Raw genomic sequence first — 19,594 nt, 5'->3', positions numbered from 1 at the left:
AATGGGGACAGGCTCATCCCCAGGTAGGATCTCTATATCAGGCAACAGGACAGCTGTTACATATATCCCTGTCCAGTTACTTGGGAGGAAAGTATAAGCCATATTTCTTTCACAAATAAATACTTGTCCTTTGGCAGGATAAAGGAGGTAGTCCGGTTAACTATGGAACTATAATCAGTAAATGTAACGAACTCCACATCAGTGTTGGAGGTATCATTATGAAAACCTCCTTGGAGACAGAGTCTTTGAAGTCTACTGGTTGTACTCTAAAGGGGGGACCAGCACTATCATTTAAGTAATCTTGTTTCTCCAGTGTAGCCAAAGAAACACTGTTGGGGATGGCAAGGGGGATGGGGGAGCCCTGTGCCATATATAACCAGCAATTTTTTAGCCAAAGTTGGGTTGGAAGCATTTAGGGCTTTATGAGTGACCTCTAGAATATCATAAGTTTGAGCATCCAGATTAACTCCCCATGATTTAGGCAGCTTATTTTTATTAACAGCTTGACTCGTTCCTCAACCCTCAGAGTTTTGGTCTTATCTTGTGGCCTGCCCCTATCAGACACATGTATAGAGCCGCCCTGCTCCAGCACACTGATTTACCAACCATGTTGAGACATGAGGCTTGGGCATACTTTGAACTTCCTATCACTGTCGGATTTGTCGACCAATCACCTTTAACTCTTTTAGCCCTTGTCTTCATAAGTTCAGCAGTGAAGTAAGTTTTGCTATCTATGCCTGTATATTTTTGTACAGAGTCATAGCATGAAGAATGTATTTTTGAATACTAAGAACAATTTTGAGGGCATAGCCCTTACTGGCTGTCTTTGTTAGGTATCACACAGGGCTTTATCATTTACATCTATGTTTTAGTCAAACCCCCTGTAACTGAGGGTATAGCAACAAGGAATGTTAACTTGTCCCCACAATCTGTCTGAAGACCATATGTATACAATTTATCGTTTGTGTGGGGAGGATCTCGATCTTTGTTTTTTATTGTATGTATAATTCCCCCCAGTTGGTGTCTTTACCTTTAGTAATATAGCCCCCTCCACATTCACAGGAGCTCCGACATGAAGACCTTAACAATTGTTCTTTGCTTACAGGGGGACCAAAGCCGCCATGCAAGGTCAGCATCAATGCTATTAAAATCAAAGCAAGCAAGCTAAAACAGTTCATGACCAGCATAATCTAACTATGTCTTAGTCAATTTTAACTTTAAGGGGTTACCAGTCTGTTATGTAATTTACTGAGTAAGTCCCTCATTGTCCACTGTTTCCTGTGGCTTTATGTGAGTATAGTGAATCTATACAGTTTTTTGCTACCTTGATGGCAGTGGGGGTACTGAGCACCACGGTGAAAGGTCCTTCCCAGCAGGGTTCGAGGGAGTCACGCTGGTGACATTGCACCAAGACCAGAGTCCCTGGCTTGATCAGCACTTTGACAGGTGTCTCTGAAGGCAGATCTGGGTGTTTTTGTCTAGTCTAAACAGCTGGTGGATTGAAGTCAACACAGGTTGGAGAGTCTGTCGGAACTTAATGAGATCTTGATTAGTTATTTTAGCTAGTTTATTTTTTGGCAATCTTGGAACCAATGGCAGGGGCCTCCCAACATGGCTTTAATGGGGGAAATCCCAGAAACATATGGGGTACATCTAGCTCTTAGTGCTAAGGGAAGAAGGCCCCCCCCAATTATTACCAGTTTTTGAAGACAGCTTAGCTAAAATGTCCTTGAGACTTTGGTTCATACGTTCTACTTGCCCTGAGCTTTGTAGCTGATAGGCACAGTGGAGTTTTAATTAATTTTTAATGCCTGGGCTAACTTTTGGGTGACTCGGGCTATGAAAGCCAGACAATAATTGGACCCCATTAATGGGATAGTGCGAGGCCAAATCAAGGTATGATCTCATGCAATAGCCATTTAACTACCACTAAGGCTGACTCAGACTTAGTAGGGAAAGCCTCTACCCAGCCAGTAGAAGTGTTTATTAATACCAAGAGATAGAGGTACCCCTATAAATCAGGCTTTACCATGCCATGAAGTCTACCTTTTAATGTTCTCCTGGAACAATTTTTTAATGTCGGGTGGTCTCCAGCATAGAGCTCTTGGCTGAGTTGACTAACCATCACTGTGGGCATCTGGAGCTCAAAGAGGTGGTCAGTTTGCAGAGTTTTGGAATAAAAAACCGAGTTTTGAACAACTCCACAAGTTTAGTTTTCTCTAAATGAGTAGTCTGGCGAGCCCAGTGTAACAGCTCCCACCCTAGTGCCTCCAGTAACAGACTTGTTTATCAGGTAACTGGTATCAGCCCCCGGGGAGGGGGGACTTTACTCCAAGTTGAGATGTTAACTGTAGGTCCTTTGTGTGTGTGTGTGTGTGTGTGTGTGTGTGTGTGTGTGTGTGTGTGTATGTAGACTGGTTTTGACAAGGTTGGAGGGGCTAGCATCAGAGCGGTTACTATCTTGGTTGGCCCCTTTGATGTGGTTGCTATTTTTCGAGCAGCTTGATCTGCCAAACTGTTTCCTAAGATGACAGTGTCATCTCTTGTCTAGTGAGTCTTCTAATGAATAATAGCAACTAATTGAGGCAGCCAGACATATGCCAGCAAGTCTAGAATCTGTGGAGCATTTTTAATCTTAGTCCCAGCTGAGGTTAAGAGACCTTGCTCTGATAGATGGCTCCATGTATATGTACAGTAGCAAAAGCATATCTACTGTCAGTTAAAAATGTTTAACCTTCCCATGTCTAGTTTTAGCCTCTCAGTCAAAGCAACAAGCTCCACCTATTTGGCAGAGGTGCCAGGCTCTACCCGCTTAACCCAGAGTACCTGGTTTTTTTTTGTTGTTGTTGTTGTTGTTGTTGTTGTTTTTTTTTTTTTTTTTTTTTTTTTTTTTTTTTTTTTGGTGGTTATTGCTGTCCCGGCCACTCATTTGCATTCTGGATGAAGCTGCTTTCATCGATGAAATAGTTGTCCCAAAAGCTGGTTGGTAAGATCAGCCTGTAGGTTCTGTTGCAGTTGAAGGATGTCAGCACACTCAGGGAGAAGTGTCTTTTGTTCCTCCATATATCAGGCATAAGGGTGGCTGGGTTTAAAGCTGAAGAAGTCTTGAATATCATTGACTCTGGGTCTAGAAGCAGGGCTTGACAGTGTAGAATTCTGGCATTCAAAAGCCCCCCCCTTTTTTAGGAGGGGTTTTGATAAGAGTCTTTAAACTGTGAGAGGTTACCACAGAAATCACTTGCCCAACGTGAGTTTCTTCGCCTCCTTAAGTAACATTGTCACAGCAGCTGGTATTCTTAGGCAAGGGGGCCATACTCCTGTCACTGGATCAAGTCTTTTGGAGAGGTAGGCTATAGGCCTCTTTCAAGGGCCAATGTCTTGAGTTAGGACTCCTTTGGCAATGCCCCTCAGTTTGTCTATAAACAAGGTGAACGCCTTGGTAACATCAGGGAGTCACAGGGCTGGGGCCTCTGTCAAGGCCTGCATGAGCTGCTGGAAGGCATGTTCACATTTATCAGTCTAGGTCAGTGTTTTGAGTTTCTCCCTTATAGGAGTCATATAGAGGTAAGCTTTTTAGGAAAATTTAGCCTACAGAATCCAAACACCCCCAGAAACTCTTGTCTTTTTTTTTTTTTAATTTTCTCTCATAGAGCAATTTTAACACGTTGGTTATCTTTTTATTGGTAGCTTTTTGTAAATTTTCTAGTTCTCAAAGACCTTTTGTGCTATCTCTATTAACTGGCTGAGGGGCATTTCCTCAAACCTCTCAAACCTTTGCAATTTTTGTCTAACATATGGGGCCGACTAAGTTGCAAAGAGAACAACTGGCAATGCTGGGAAACCTCCTTACCTCTGGATGTCCAATCGGGGTGGGACAAAAGGAGAACATGGTTTTGGCATTCCGGATCAGAGAACCGGTTTCATTTGGATGGCACACCGCTCTTTTTTTTTTTTTTCTTTTCCAGGATGTCACGTGGCAGGCCATCATTTTACTGAAGTTATATTCTTAACAAGAAAAGGCTTTTTTATAAGTAACAAAACTGTGTTGTATAATCTCCCAGATGTTTATAGCACATGCAAGAACTTGTGTCTTATATCTAGTATCACCTATAATCTCATTTTAATGGAAACCTTTTACAGTAAAGTACAATCTTATGAATACTTTTACCAAAACTGATCTAATACTGTCAAATTTTGAACACATTTACTTCTTGTCAAACCTGTTATTTGTAATAATATAAACCAAGACAAATAAAATGTATATCCTCTTGAGCCTTTTACAATTTACATTATACCCCCTAAGTTAAGCTTTTATCTTTTTTACATTCTGGGACAGCCAGACATTTTTACTTGAAGACAAGACACCCTTTTTTTAAATCCCTCTTTTTATTATTACCAGTCAATTACCTTACCTCTCACTTCTCAGACATCATCAAAACTCTTAACAAAACCCTTGAAGTCACCTTTTAGTAGTCTAAAACATACTTAATTATTTTATGTCTTTTTACCACATAAAAATGCTGTATTTTTAAAAACAAAACTATAACCTTTTAACTGGCTCAAATATTGTATGACCTGGTTTTTACTTGGTAAAGTTGATATGATTCTTACAAACCATAAATATACATGTATATGTGCACATGTGTTTACATTTTAACCAAAAAGAAAAATACTCCTTTTAAAAGGCATGCCGAGGTTTCAAGCAGTCAATTGAAGCCTTACACATTAAACAAGGCGCCAAAACATTAGAGACACAAACAAAGGGTGCTTCGTGCATAGTTTGGTGAGCTAAAGGAAATAATTCTTATTACGAACGTTGAATCTAACAAGCCATATGGATCCTGCAACAGAAATGGGCAATAAGCCCGTAATTTAGCAACACATTTAAACAGGTAAACAATTCTAAATACAAAAACTCTGAACATAAGTATCTAAATCCTTTAGTCCGTTTTGGGCTTGTAGAAGGCATTCCTAGGAGAGAATGTTCTGTTAGATTTGGGGTAACCAAAAGGAGAACAATTAGAACAAATGGACACACAGATGTATAAGACAAGACAAGCTGTAGCAAAATGGCCTTTGCTCAAAAATCAGTCAAATTTTGGGATCTGGAGGAATTAACAAATTAACCAATGGAGTGGTTTCCCACCCGGGACAGAGTCTCAGACAGGCAGAATTTGTCCAAAAAAAACCCAAATGACTCTGTCTTCGGGGGGGGGGGGTCCCACTGCCAAATTGGGAGCGTCCTCTCCAAATTACAAATTGATCATGGCCCAAACAAACCCTCCAGAGTACTTACTTTCAGATGTTCAGAAATGAGTCTGGGGTCTTGTTCTCATCCCAGACCGAGCCCCTAAATGTGATAACTCAGAACCTGGTATGAAATTCAAGGAAGCAAGAAATTAAAATTTGGGAAGCAAAGGCTTTATTTTCAGGCCCGGTGACAGTCTCTAGGGTTAACCCAAAGACTGGGCACCTGACAGCTAAAGGTCAGGGCTTTTATCTTGTAAATCTACAAACAGCTGCTGGTCACACAAAGTAAGGAAGGGGATGGGGGTGTGACGCACTACAAAGCAGAAATGGCAATTAACAACCTTAGTTACCTTACTTTAGCACCTTTTACAACTGTTATTTGTAGAGAACAACAATGGTTAACGTATCAATTAGGTAAGATTTTACAATTCTTTACACAGGAGAGCATTGATTAACATATCAATCCTTTACTCAGAGGGAAAGGAACACACAGGTATTGTTATGGTACAAACGAAGCTATTACAATCTAATGTAATTAACACAATTTGTGACTGACTACCCAGTCGAGGAGGGGGCTTGTCAGGAGCTATTACCTCAGGCCTTTGTTTTATGGCCTTTAGGAATTTAAATCTTAACCTAGTTAGATTTGAAGGAGGAAGAGGAGGGGAAAGCAGCAGGTGGGCTTATACAGAACAGGCTTCACAGTGATAGTTAGGGGGCCTTAGGTTATTACAGTTCCCTTACTTTTGACCAATGGTCTAGAGTAAGGTAAAGTGGGGTCGAGACACTTTGTCCCATGACAAAAGAGAGGACAAAGACAACAGAGAACACCAATAAGACAAAACACATCACACATTCTGGCTGGCCACACTCACAGCAGATCAGTGAATCCACCACCAATGAGGGGGCAAGAGACCCCTCCTAACAAACTGGGAGTCTGAGGGACAAATGGACTCCCAAGAGAAACTTTTTGGGGTGTCCCCCAAAGAAACTGTCCTATATTAGGATCGTGAGGTATGGGTCAGAAGCGATCCAGGGCAGTTAAGACAAAGGATCGATCACAAAAATGAAACTAAAAGGAACGGCCGTACTTACCCCAAGAGACACTTCATGGCCATTGGGGCCTCTCTCGTTGAGGTGGGGGACAGATCTCGCTGGGGCCTCCAAATGTAAGATCTCCATCGGAAGAAGGTCACAAGGCTCCAGCTCTCATGAAAAATCAAGGAGTTTTTATTGTCCTCACATGCGAGGGACCCTCCGACCACACTCCAGTGGGAGAGGGAGTGGGAGAGAGAAAGCCCCGAATAGGGGAGTGCAAAGTATATAAAGCCAAAGGCCGGAAAGCAAGCATCGGTTACAGAAGCAGATGGCATTGGTTAATAGGTCATTTGTTTACTGGTGGGTGAGCTATCTGCTGCAGGTGACTTGATGTTTTTGAAAACTCATATCCTGTCTGCAGGGTCGATAGTTCACAGTGCTCTTATTTTTGGGGACGTCGGATCACAACTTCCCTATCAGGTCAGAACATCTGGTTTTCACCGAGTGACAAGGCAAGAGGGGTTTCCTGAATGTTTTAACTCTTCAAGGCTGTCCTTGAGTATATGGCCATTCTCTTGTTTCAGCCTCTTCATTGCTGTGGAAAAGAAGTGGGCATTATAACACATGGCATTTGTCTTTTTTCTCCTCTTCTTTTCACTATTATTCTTTCATTTTAGTGGCACTGCCTTTTAATCGTGGTGTTTGCTTGTGTCAGTAAAGGTTTCTGCAGCTTGAGTTGAGTTATAGGAAGCCAAGCAACCCAACTGAGAAATGTGAAATTTCATTAGCTGGTCTCAGGACCACTTGTATACAGAACTCCCATCCTCATTTCAGGATCTAAACAAGAGGCTCTGAATTGGAAAGTTACAGATGTTTTAAAGATAGAATCTCAAAATATCCTGTTGGAAATCATTTATCTAGAATCTTATAATAATTTTTGGATGATAACTGTATTCTCCTTTTTTTGTTGAGCAGGTTAATTTTTTTCATTGGGTACAGCTCATTTTGCTTTTCTCCTGGGACTTCTACCCTGAGTGATTTTCCATTTTTCTTGGTGAACTACAGGGCACCATTTAAATGCAAAGCTCAAAATGGCATCTATTATGCCAAGCTACAACACTGCTAAATTACAAGCCTCAATATTTTCTGGGGTAAAAATAACATATCTATAAACCCCACACTTAAGAGGCTGAAACAGGACTGCTGCTTTGAGGTTAGGGCAATTGTGAGCTCTGTTAGGGGTTCAAATCTAGCTGATGTACATAGAGAAAACTTGTCTCAATAAAACAAAACTAAAGTAAACAAATAAATACAAACAAAACAGCTGAATGGAGACTGATTCCTTCAAATCTTAATTTCATGTCTCATGCATTAATTTTTTGTATATACACATTTTTTGAGACAGCAAATTTCATACTAGATTGGAACTCACTGCTAATGCTACAGCCAAATAGGAGCACTGATTCTTGTGCTGAGTCAGTGCAAGAGTCCCTATTCACTCTCTCTAAAGCAGAGCTTATAGTGGGAGCCTGCAGAACCAGCATCCATAAAGCACAGAAACAGACAAATATCTCATCAATCCCTTTGATGTACTACCAATGATATCTCTTCAAATCTCATTTAGGCCACTGAGTACTTTTTTCTTAATATACTTAAGCAGAATTTTGATATTTGAATTTGGTTTCATAGAACAAAACATAAATAACATCAAATATGGTACATAAATAATAACTCAAATGTTCATGGAAAACTGCTGTATGTAAAAAATGTATAAACAATGAAACCAGGTACAAGCTTCAAATTATAGCTCAGTCTCTCCAAGTGATCACTTTACATCCAGATATAATAAATATATCTTGGGAGGCTGATGCAGGATAACTGCCTTGAGTTTGGGGCTAGCCTAAGTTACAGAGCTGTCTCAAATAAAGAAACCCTGACTGAGACACCTTGCAGACAATGTGAAACTTGAAAAGTGACTGCATAAGACACATTTGGTTTGCTTTAAAAAATTATAGCCATGAAATATAGAAAAATTCCACAATATTCAACATTTTCTGAGGAACAATGTTGATATCATTCATATTAAAGAGAAAACACTTTCAGAGCTGGGTATTTAGCTCAGCAGCATGAAAACCTAACTGACAAGCTCGAGATCATGAGTTTAATCCTTGGTACAAAAAAAAAATTCAACTTTCACTTTCATGACACTGGGTCATAATTAGAGATAATCAAAATTGGATCTCAAGTGAAGAACACAGAATTCATGGGTTTACAGAGATGTGGAATAATGATTGTTGCCAGAGCTGGTGTTATTCACCTCAAGGAAGAAAGAATTAAGCCACCTTTAACTTCATGCTTGCCCTAAGAATACCTGATTTTTAGTGAGGACGCTCTCTGTTGTATGTCCTGCTATTGGCACATTGTTTCCTGCCAGTGACTTCCACATCCTTTCCATACTTGTCTGATACCCCCTAAGCAGAAAACCCTTTACGACTAAACTATTGATATTCCTGCACAATGTCAATTTAGAGCGTCTCCTTTACACCACTTAGGAAAGTCCATTGCAGAGTATTTCTGTATTTAAACAATGTCTATATCAACCAAGCTATTAAATCAGCTGTTAATTCAGAGACGACACCCATATTCTTTTCCATTCAGAATGATATCACCTGTATACATTCATGCAAATGACTCAATTTAGGAATTTTTCAATGAGGATCTAACAGGCAGCCCTTTCTAAATTTGTCCTTAGCAAGCACACTTTACTCTGCCCTTGATAACACTTTTAAATCGTTTCATTTTTGTCAGAATTCAAACTTCTATCACTGTTCTGACAAACATAGTCTATGAGCAGGTGGTTAACAAAAAGTATATTTAGAAATTCTTTGCATTGTTCCGTGTAATTCACAGGAGTTCACCAGGTGTTTGGGAAGCCTTCCTCCACTGAGCCACATCACTACACATCTTTGAATTATTAGGACTTTTGCCAACACCTGTCATGAGGATGGATATGCGAGAATATACCATAACTTTAGGCGATCCCTATAAATACAAAAAAATCACAAGTTTAAGGAGAGCCATTGTGGATACGAGGCCCTGCATTACAGATACTTATAAACTTTAGAACCTATAGATTGCTGCTAACTGGAATGAGAACAGAGACCAAGCTCAGTACTGCAACTCCAGCTACAAAATGCATCAGAGTCAGGGTCTCCCCGAGCTCCTTCCTCTGCCCCCTATAGTGGAGGTGCCAGGGTAGCAGAGAATTTCAAAGATGATACTCCAGTCGGGGGCCATCATAGTTAGGTAAGGGTTCTGGGGACACAAAATCATGCTTACTCCCAGCAGGAGTAAAAAGGGACAGTAGATGACCCGAAGCCAATGCTAGAATACATCAGGAGCTGAAGCTGTCTAAATACCTGTGTCTACAGATACCAGAACTGCTTCTAAACACGTGTGACTTGTTTCTCCCAATTCCACCCTATTTCTGGCCTCCCATCCAAAGCTTCACCATTCTGTAGCTAGAGGGTCTCCCAGGTTCTTTGCTAATCTGGCCACAGGACTTCAAAACCAGGAAATGATATGCAGCAAGTATTCTGCTCCCAGTTTTGTGCTCCAAACAGGTAAATAGTGCCTAGACAATGGAAGAGACCCAAGAGACCATCTGTCATGGCTTGCCTAATTGGACATTTCATATAGCCTGCCTCTTCATCACTGATTGACTACTGCTCTACTGCCCTCATTCTGAGTCAAAAATAAACCAGCAAAGGAACTCCTTCCTGCAAGAGAGGATCCCAAATGATAGACTGTAGTCAGAGACTTCTTGAGCTGGCTGTCTTCTACAATGTTGATATCAGTTACACAGAGGAATATGGGTACCAAAGGGCTTTACTTCAGGCTTTTCATTTCCAAATCCATTTTATTTCAAGGATAAAAAGAAAAAATGAACTAAAACTAAATTTCAGAACATGTGAATCAGGGGGAACACTGGTATATACATTGCACACTGTCATCCCCAGATCATTCACCCAGAGCACAAGACATCTGTATTCAATTTTCAGAAAAATACTGTTATGGGAAGCTGAGTTAGTTAAATCCTATTGGCAGTGAGACAGGACTAGGTCCTCCAAGGAGCCCATGCAGAAACCCAGATACCTTGCACTTATGTATAAGATGGATGTGACAGTTTGGACTCCGGAATAAAACCCAAGGAAGCAAGAAATTAAAATTTGGGGAGCAAAGGCTTTATTTTAGGCCAGGCCTGGCAATGCAATCTCCAGGAGCCAATTTGGAGACTGCCAGCCTTACAGCTAAATAGGTTGGGTTTTAAACCCAAAAACCACAGGAATGTTGCAAACTTTGACCCAGTTTGATAACTTCCTTGTAGTTAAACTTTTCTAAAAGACAGCACATTGTATTGCAGGTAGGCTAAAGGGGGGTGGGGGATACAGGAAACTGAAACTTAAAGTTTACTTAATCTAAAAAGAATAGGGAGGAGAGGGGGATTTACAAGGAGCTGAAATTTAAGTCTTTACTGGAGATGGAATTTTAATCTCTATTGAAATGGCACATACAGAACAGAAAGTGGGTCCATTGGTTAGAACTAGGTTACAACAATGGACAGCTTCTGCTATGGGCCAAGCCTCAAGACAGAAAATCAACAAATTCATCCATACTCTAAGGACTGATATTCTAAATAGTTCCCTAGCACTCTGAGGAAGTCTGGAGTCACCATTCAAATAAATGTCTCCATATCCTAAAGACTGATATTGTAATTAGTTCCTATCAAGAGTCACCCTCCCAACCTCCTAAGGGAAGATTCACTGCTGCCTAAGAATGCCTGCTTTCTATGTGACTCCCTTCCCCATTTGTTTCCAATTCAATTAACTTTACCTGGACTATTTCTCTTATTGACAACCATAGATCTGTCCCATCTTATGCCCATCTGCATTTTGAGTTCCCAGTTTTCTCCAACTTAAACTCATCTCACCACATGATTTTACTCTATAAAATTCCTTGGAAAAGACAGTCTTTGCCAACCCCCTCAGGATGAATCTGCTCTCTCCTACAGCTGTCTTTCTCCAAATCATTATATTATCTTGACTTTTGTTGTTCCTAAAAGTCATTTTTTGATTTCAGAGAACACAAACTCATACCAGCATAGTAGACTAGGAGTTTCATTCCCCTATAGCAATACCACTATAAATTTTTCTTTTTCTTGAAGTCAGAGAAATCAGTAGATGATTGTATTCTTAAATGTTAATCTCATCTCTTAAGGGACACTTGGACTGAAGGGCTTTATCTGCTAGAGTTATTTCCAAAAGATGAAAAATATTAACAAAAGATGAGAAATATATAATAAAAAGCGGCCTTTATTCTGAGAACACGGAGAGAGATGACTGGCACCCCCACCGCTGGCGTCTGGCGATCTCTCTGGTGGACACATGGTGTGGGGGCCTGTAAATAGCCTCGGTTTGGGGTTGAACCTAAGGCAGGCATTAGGGATACACAGGTAGCCCACTGGTCCTAGGTTTGGGGCCATATGTAAATTTCCAGGGGCGGGAAGATGGCGTCACAGGTAACTTCCCAGGGGTGGGCGAGATGGGGCTTCCTGCTTCCGGTTGTGGCTTTCCTGGCTACAGAGTCCTGTCTGGGCGCAAACCCTTTCATTATCCTTGCCTTAAGTGCTGCTTCTGTTTTCTGAAAGTGAACTGATCTGTAGTTTTGTTTACTTGTACAATGCATTAAGGAAATGACTAAAAACTTTTCTTGTGAATTGTTTACCACTAACTGTGGAAGAAGACAAATAGCAAAAATTCTTTATTTTCATTTTGTAATTCAAACTGAAGGATGTACTTGAAAGAATTTTGCCCTAGAATAAATTACAGGACATCATGGTGGTAGTTCATCAGGGTTAAAGTTCAAATTAGCCATGTTTACCCATATGGCTACTTCCTCTATTTTTCCCTGAATGCAACTTCCTCGTTCCTTTCCCAGGGGCCCAAAGAAAATTCCTATCAGCTCCTTGCATGACATCAATGTCAATGCCAGGCACCACATAGAACAAAATTTCACATATACCCCACAATCCCATAATCAGTCAGAAAAAAGGCAAACCCTTGGTGGCTGTAGGCTCCCCTCCACATTCTTTAAATAGAAAGGACACTTTTACTTTTTGTTATATTCTGCTTCTCTATTGGGCCACAAAATCCTAACTGATAAGATTATACAGTACGTCCAAAAGATGAGAAGTATAAAACAAAAGAGGCCTTTATTCTGAGAATGCAAAGAGAGAAAACAAAAACACCCTGAGCAATGAAGTCTGGCTTTGTCTCTCATGGACTCGTGGCATGGGGGCATATACGCAACCTCGGTTTAGAGTGGAACCTGAGGGGGCATTAGGGATGCATAAGTAGTCCATTGGTCTTTGTTTGGCACCATAGGTAAATTCCTAGGTGCAGGGAAGTTGGAGTCACAGGTAAATTCCTAGGGGTGGGGGAGATAGGAGCTTCCTTGGTTCTGCCTCACTGGCTACAGTGTCCTGTCTCAGCCAAAACTCTTTCAGTAACAGTACTGATTCTTGGGTATGTATGAAGCTAATTTAGCTCTTCAGTAATTCGCTTGTTAAATGCCACGAGGACCCAATGGAAATTAATGCAGTGGGCTGTTGCTTCACTCTATCAGTGTCAATGCAGTAAGTTTAATCCTAAGATAAAAATAAACCTTCATATAAATTTCAAAACACAAATATGCATCAAAATACAACCAAGGTCCTAGAGACCTACAGACAGCTTTCAATAATATAATAGAAGCCTTCTAGAAATTGACAAAAATACAGTTTTTCTAATGAAAAATTGTTCAATCAGCCAATAATGTAGAAACTTTTCTGAACAATTATAGGTGAATCTTCTCTTAAATAAGATATAACCTACTGTAATGGCAATGTCTAGATCTTGCTAAATAATACACTCAAACAAATTATTTAACATTTATAATGACTGATGTATACTATTTTAGATATCGCCAGGACTACAATCACTGTGATTTCCATTAATCACTTAAAACTGCAGGAGAAGGAGCAAATTTCAGACCTTATATAGTATTGTCATGTTAATTTGGCTCATGTTAATGGTATAGGGTAATGAAACTCCTTAACTACTATATGTCTGGTATGAGTTTGTGTTCTCTAAATTTAAAGAATGAATTTTAGGAATGATGGAGTTTAACAATGGAACATATTTATTAGGAGAAGGAAAGATTCTGAGAGACAGAAAGGGTCCTGAGTGGGTTGCCAAAGACTCTGTCTTTCTGAGGAGCTTGTACAGAGTTAAACCATGAGGTCAGATGGGTCACAGGAGGGGAAAAATAGGAATTTGGAAGATTAGCATAAGGTGGGATAAGACTGTGGTCAACCAATATGGTTAATTACTCAGGTAAAATTGATTAAATTGGGAGCAAATGGGAGAGCAAGTCACATACTAAGTGGGCCTTTTTAAGAGCAGGGACACGTCCTGTAGGGGGTTGGGATGGTGACTCTTGATGTTCCTCAGGGTGACCAGAGAACTATTTGGCCTGTGGGTTCTTAGCACTTGGTTGCATTTCCTTGCCTTTTCTTTTGATTTTTGGCCCACAGCAGTAGGTGATTGTCTCTTCCAATGCTACAAACAATCTGAACTTATTTTCTGGCTCCTTTGAGGGCCCAGCCCTGTTGCTACAGGCAGCTGAGTTAGTTAGAAATATATAGCCAGGGAGACAGAATCCCAGACACCTTGCAGCTATGGGTGAGACAGATACCTCTTGTTATGGGCCAGGCCTCAAGACAAAATCTGTCTTTAAAAATGCAGATCAAGCAAGTAGATTCATGCAAAGGTTTTGGAACATTTAGCAGATGTTTGATATTCAAATGGAAATAGGACAAATATAATCTTGCCCTGTTTGATGTCAAATGCACCAAGTTTGTTGGCTCACAACATTAAGGAATGAAGTCACAAACCAAAAGAAGTTCAAAAATTTTTCTGGGAAAAAAAGAGAGAAGAATAGCCCTGGATTTTCAGGACTGCTCTTCAGTGTTTAAGTCCCAGACCTATCATCAGGGATCATTTATGCAGCAAAGTCACAATGTGGCTACAGTGTGAGTCCCAAACTACAATCAACCTATAAGCTTGTAGTGAGTGGCTTAACTAATATTACTTAACCTGGGAAGAACTCACCCAGAAAAAGTATGTTTAAAGAGCAAAGGCATTTTGTGGGAACAATAGTCCAGTTGTTCTGGTCATTGAGTATGGTATTGATGCCTATTTGGACTTCCTGGAGGAAGTAGTGGTAACTGTAGTACATTTCAAGCTATTGTTTTTCTCTTCAGGAGGCATGTAGACATGGTCACTGCATCTTCACCTTTATGTCTGGCTTTCTTCAGCTGAGCCTGTAGAGGGATTGTTGTGTTTAGTTTTTTATGTTGACTCCTTTGAGGTTCCAATTTCTCTCTGACTGTATATCAATTTTTCTCTACTTTGACCTCCTGTAGTAAAATCACAATACCATTTGACTGGATAATGTGATGCTTATACATTTAATAAAATGTTATTCAATAAAGGCCAGGGGTTTAGCTCAGCAGACAGAAGCACCTGCCTGGGAAGTGCTAAGTTGTGAGTTTCATCCCCTGTACCTAAAAAAAAAAAAAAAAAAAAAAACAGTGTTTTAAACTGCAGAAAAAGAAAATAGCTTCATTTGTAAAGATGTAGATCAACAAGAGCTTTAATTAAATATGTCAATGGTAAATTAAACATTGGTAATAGTCATATATAGAATCTGAAGATGTTGGGCTGGGTTTTGAGCTTAGTGGTCAAAGCAATGTTCGAAAGCCTTTGTATGAAGCTACGTGCTTGCTCTGAGTTTAAGATTTCGATGAGTTTTTGGACCTCTTCATTCTAACAAATTGTAGATTTATTGGAGGAAGGAGATCATTGTTGTGCTATAGCACAATAGCTACCATTCCTAACTCTGTATTTGTCACAGCTGCCAGGATGCCACTACATGGCCAGCTGTCTGCTGCAACATCATTCCATAATTACCAATTTAGGTCAGCTTTCATTCAGCTCTATTATTTTTGTTTTCCTTTAGTAGTCTTTCTCTCTCCCTTGATTTTTTAATTTTTTAATTTTTATTTTATTTTGTTTTTAAAGATGTAGTCTCATTTTGTAGTTCTGGGTGGCCTTTCACTCACTGCGTAGGTTAGACTGTCCTTGAATACATGGCCATTCTCCTGTTTCAGCCTCTTTAATGCTGTGGAATAGAGGTAGGCATCATAACACATGGTGTTGGTCATTTTCTTCCCTCCTTTTCAACATTATTCTTTCATTTCAGGGGCACTGACATTTAATCCAGAGGTTTGCTTCTGTCAGTAATCTTTCTGCTTCTTGAGGGGAGTTTGTGAACAACAGTATAGGAATCCAAGCATCCAGAGGATAAATTTGGAATTTAAATATTTGAGCTCAAAACCACTTTTATACAAACCTCCTTCCGCATTTCAGAATCTAAACAATTGGTTCTGAACTGGGAAGTTAGGCATTTTGAAAAGAGAGAATCACAGAAGACATCCCATTGGAAACAATTTAGCTAGAATCTTAAGTTAATTTTTGGTTGACATCTGTATCCTGCTTCTTTTTTTTAGCAGGTTACTTTTTTACTTGGGTACAACTAGTTTTGCTTTTCTCATGGAACTTATACCCTGAGTGATTTTTCATTTTCCTGGATCAAATACAGGGCACTAGATAAATGCAGGGTGCAAGATGGCATCTGTTATGCCAGGCTACAATACAGCTGAGCTACAGTGCCAAGTCTCAGTATTTTCTAGGGTCAAAAGCACATAATGTTTGAATATTTCACTGTTTATGATGTTCATCCTTATAAGTAAAGCGTGATCTATAGTCAGGACAAGCGAAGCTCACCAGGACTCTCATTGCTTTCCACTGGTCTTTTTCTCATCATCCTTAAATAAAATACTCTCTGAATTCTTAATACTAATGCTCACATTTGATTCATATTCCTACTTGTGACATCTCCTTTTTCTGCAGTAGTCTATCCTGGTATCCCGGCTCATAAGAGATAGAAACACATCTTCTGATTCCCTACACTCCAATGATGTTATGTGTTATATTGAACAATTTTCCTTTAAGGGAATGGCAGTTAATGAATACATGTGTATCTTATAACTGTTTCTTTGGGTTTCAAATAACACCAGGAATTCTTTCAAGTTTTATGTGCACACCTGTAATCCCAGACCTTGGGAAGCTGAGGTAGGATAATCAATTAGAATTGATTGGACTAGGAAGTGAGTCCACAGTCAGCCTGACCTGCATGGGGAAATCCTGTCTCAAACAAACAGAAAAAAATATCCTATTATTGTGGATATCCTTGAGAAGAAGAACTCAAAAGTTTGAAACTCTTAAGATCATACCTATTATGTTCATCTGGTGAGTATAAGGGACCAGTAAAACTATCTTCAAGGATATGGAGAAAACTCAAAAAATCTTATTGCAAACTGTGATATAGATGTAATGCATTTCCCACCAAAATACCACTAGGATAGCTCACAAATGTAGAGACAACATTTCTAAAATTCATCTGGAAACAGAAGTGCTCTAGATTGCCAAAGACATTGCTGGGCAACAAAGGCAAGTCAGGAAGCATCACAATTCTTGACTTGCTATTATAATAGAAAGCTACTATTAGAAAATCAGCATAGTTCTGGTGGAAAAACAGACCTAAGAATCTACCAAAAAGACTAGAAGATGCAAATAGAACTACAAATACACTCTGCTACTTTGTGTTTGACAAAGGAGCCAAACATGTTCACTGGAAGAGAGATAGCCTCTTCAATAAATGGTGCTGAAGAAAATGACTTTTCTCATACTGAAGACTTAAACTGGATATATGTCTATCACTATGAAACAAACAAAAGTCAAACTAGATTAAAGATCTAAATATTAAAACAGAAACACTAATGAGGCTTCATGAACAAAATACAAATTTTAAAGAATCAACCACTGGGACCCCATCATATTAACAAATATTTCTACATCAAAAGAAATCACTAACAGAGTGAAAAGACAATTCCCAGAATGGGCAAGGAATACCTTTCTATTTATGATAATCTCTTCAATATCCTTTTCCAAAGTACTATAATTTTCAATATGTAAGTCCTTAAACTTTCTTCATTAGGTTCTTTCCTGTGGTGTCGCCTAAGGAGTCTGGCCCCCTCATAGTCTATGATAACATCAGCCCTGGCATGGGAACAGAGACTGGGTAGGAAAGTCTGCCCAAGAGGAGAAAAGGTTCTCCCCTCTTTTCTCATGATGTGTGACTAGGCTGTGTTTACAGAGCTAGTAGGAAGTGGCCAACCTTCAGGTGGCTAGAAAAAACAAACAATTAAAAACATTCTTGGGCTAATGGAGTTCCTCCTGGGTTATTGGGGCAAGAAGAATCGGTTATGCTTGTTTGCTTCACTTAGATAGTTTAGATAAACATTGTAGTTTGTCACAAAGCTTGGCACAAAGAATGCTATTTCAAGATAATCGTCGGTGCACTGTGAGTTGACCCGGTTCACTATATAAGAGCCTAAAAATAAAGCACAGCATGCAGTTGCAATTGCTGTTTTCTATGCTCTGCATCCCCCGTGTCCTGATTTCGTGAGTGTGTGTGTGCCTCCTCCTGGGGTCCCAAGTGCACTAGACACTCACGACAAGTGGCGCCCGAAACAGGGACCCCGATGGTCGCTTAGGAGAGGTGAGTGTATATTTTTATTATGGGGAATTGGGACAATCTTCTTCACCTTTCTTAAAAATTCTTAAGCATTCACTCTCTATGTATGGTATATCGTTAAATTCTGTCTTTGCTTTCCCTATTATTAGACTACAACATGCGGATGGAGTGGCACTTCCCCCTAGATGGGAAGGATTTAATATAGATGATTTAGTAAAATTAAAAAAGGCCATGACACTTTATGGCCCTCAAGCTCATTATACTAGAGAGATGTTATTAGCGGTGTCAGATCATTATAGAAATTTTGTTCCTCATGAATGGAAAACGCTGTACTCTAAGAAAATAGCTTTGTTATATGTGTATTATAACAAACCTGTAAAGTGGCTTACTAAACGTGTTTGTTTTACCCCTTTTTCCCTAACTGATATGTTAAATGACCTAATTGATATGTTGAACAACACTCTCCTCTGTAAAGAATTACAAAAATCTCACCTAATTGATATGTTAACCATTGTTGCCCTCTACAAACTACAAAAGCTGTGCTAAAACAAGCTAACAAGGGCTGTTAATCACTGCTAGGTGACTCTATTCTCCGCTAAAGAGCTAAAAAAAAAAAAGCAAACTAAAATGACAATTAATTTACATTTGTTTAAAGTAAGCTGGTTGTGTACAGAGAGATTTGCGTGTGAGTTTGGCCCTTTACCCTGACCATTCAAAGAGATAAATTATCTACTTTAAATGATTTTCAACGTTTACTAGGGGACATTAATTGGCTCCGTCCCACACTAGGTATTCCTACTCATACATTACAGCATTTGTTTGCTACTTTACAGGGCTCTTCAGACCCATCTAGCCCTCGCACATTAACAACAGAAGCAGAGCAGGAATTACAATTTGTAGAACAACGAATTAAGGATGCCTTTTTAATTAGGATTGATCCTCAATTGCCTCTAACTTTATATATTATTAATACTTTTCAATATCCCTCTGCAGTTTTGGGTCAGAATGCTATGCCAGTTGAATGGGTTTTTGCTAGAACTAAACAGCATGAAAATGTTATGCCTTATGTAGATATCATTGCCTCCTTAATCATGAATGGTAGAGCTCACTCCATAACTTTGATAGGACAAGTTTTAGATAATATTATCATCCCTTTAACTAAGGAACAATGGAAATATCTAATTTCAATAACTGAGAATTTACAGATTGCCTTGGCAGATTATATGGGAACTTTTTCATATCATTTTCCCAAAGGTAAATTGTGGGATTTCTTTAAACATCAACAATTTGTGGTCAATACTCTATTAGATACACAGCCAATCCCTCATGCTTTAACAATCTTTACAGATGGATCAAAAAAGAAAAGTGCTTATTGGACTCAGAAATCTTATTGGGTATGTCAGACAAATTTTAATTCTGTACAACAAAATGAACTTTTTGCTATATTGCAAGTGTTTTTGGATTTCCCTGATCAACCCATTAATATTATAGCTGATTCAGCTTATTCTGTTGGTGTAGTGGCAAATATTTATTCAGCAGTGTTGTA

The sequence above is a fragment of the Cavia porcellus genome, unplaced genomic scaffold (genome assembly GCF_034190915.1).
Source record: "Cavia porcellus strain 051 isolate PalLab524CR breed Dunkin Hartley unplaced genomic scaffold, mCavPor4.1 scaffold_34, whole genome shotgun sequence".
Classification (NCBI taxonomy): Eukaryota; Metazoa; Chordata; class Mammalia; order Rodentia; family Caviidae; genus Cavia; species Cavia porcellus.
Note: the sequence above shows the minus strand (reverse complement) of the source record.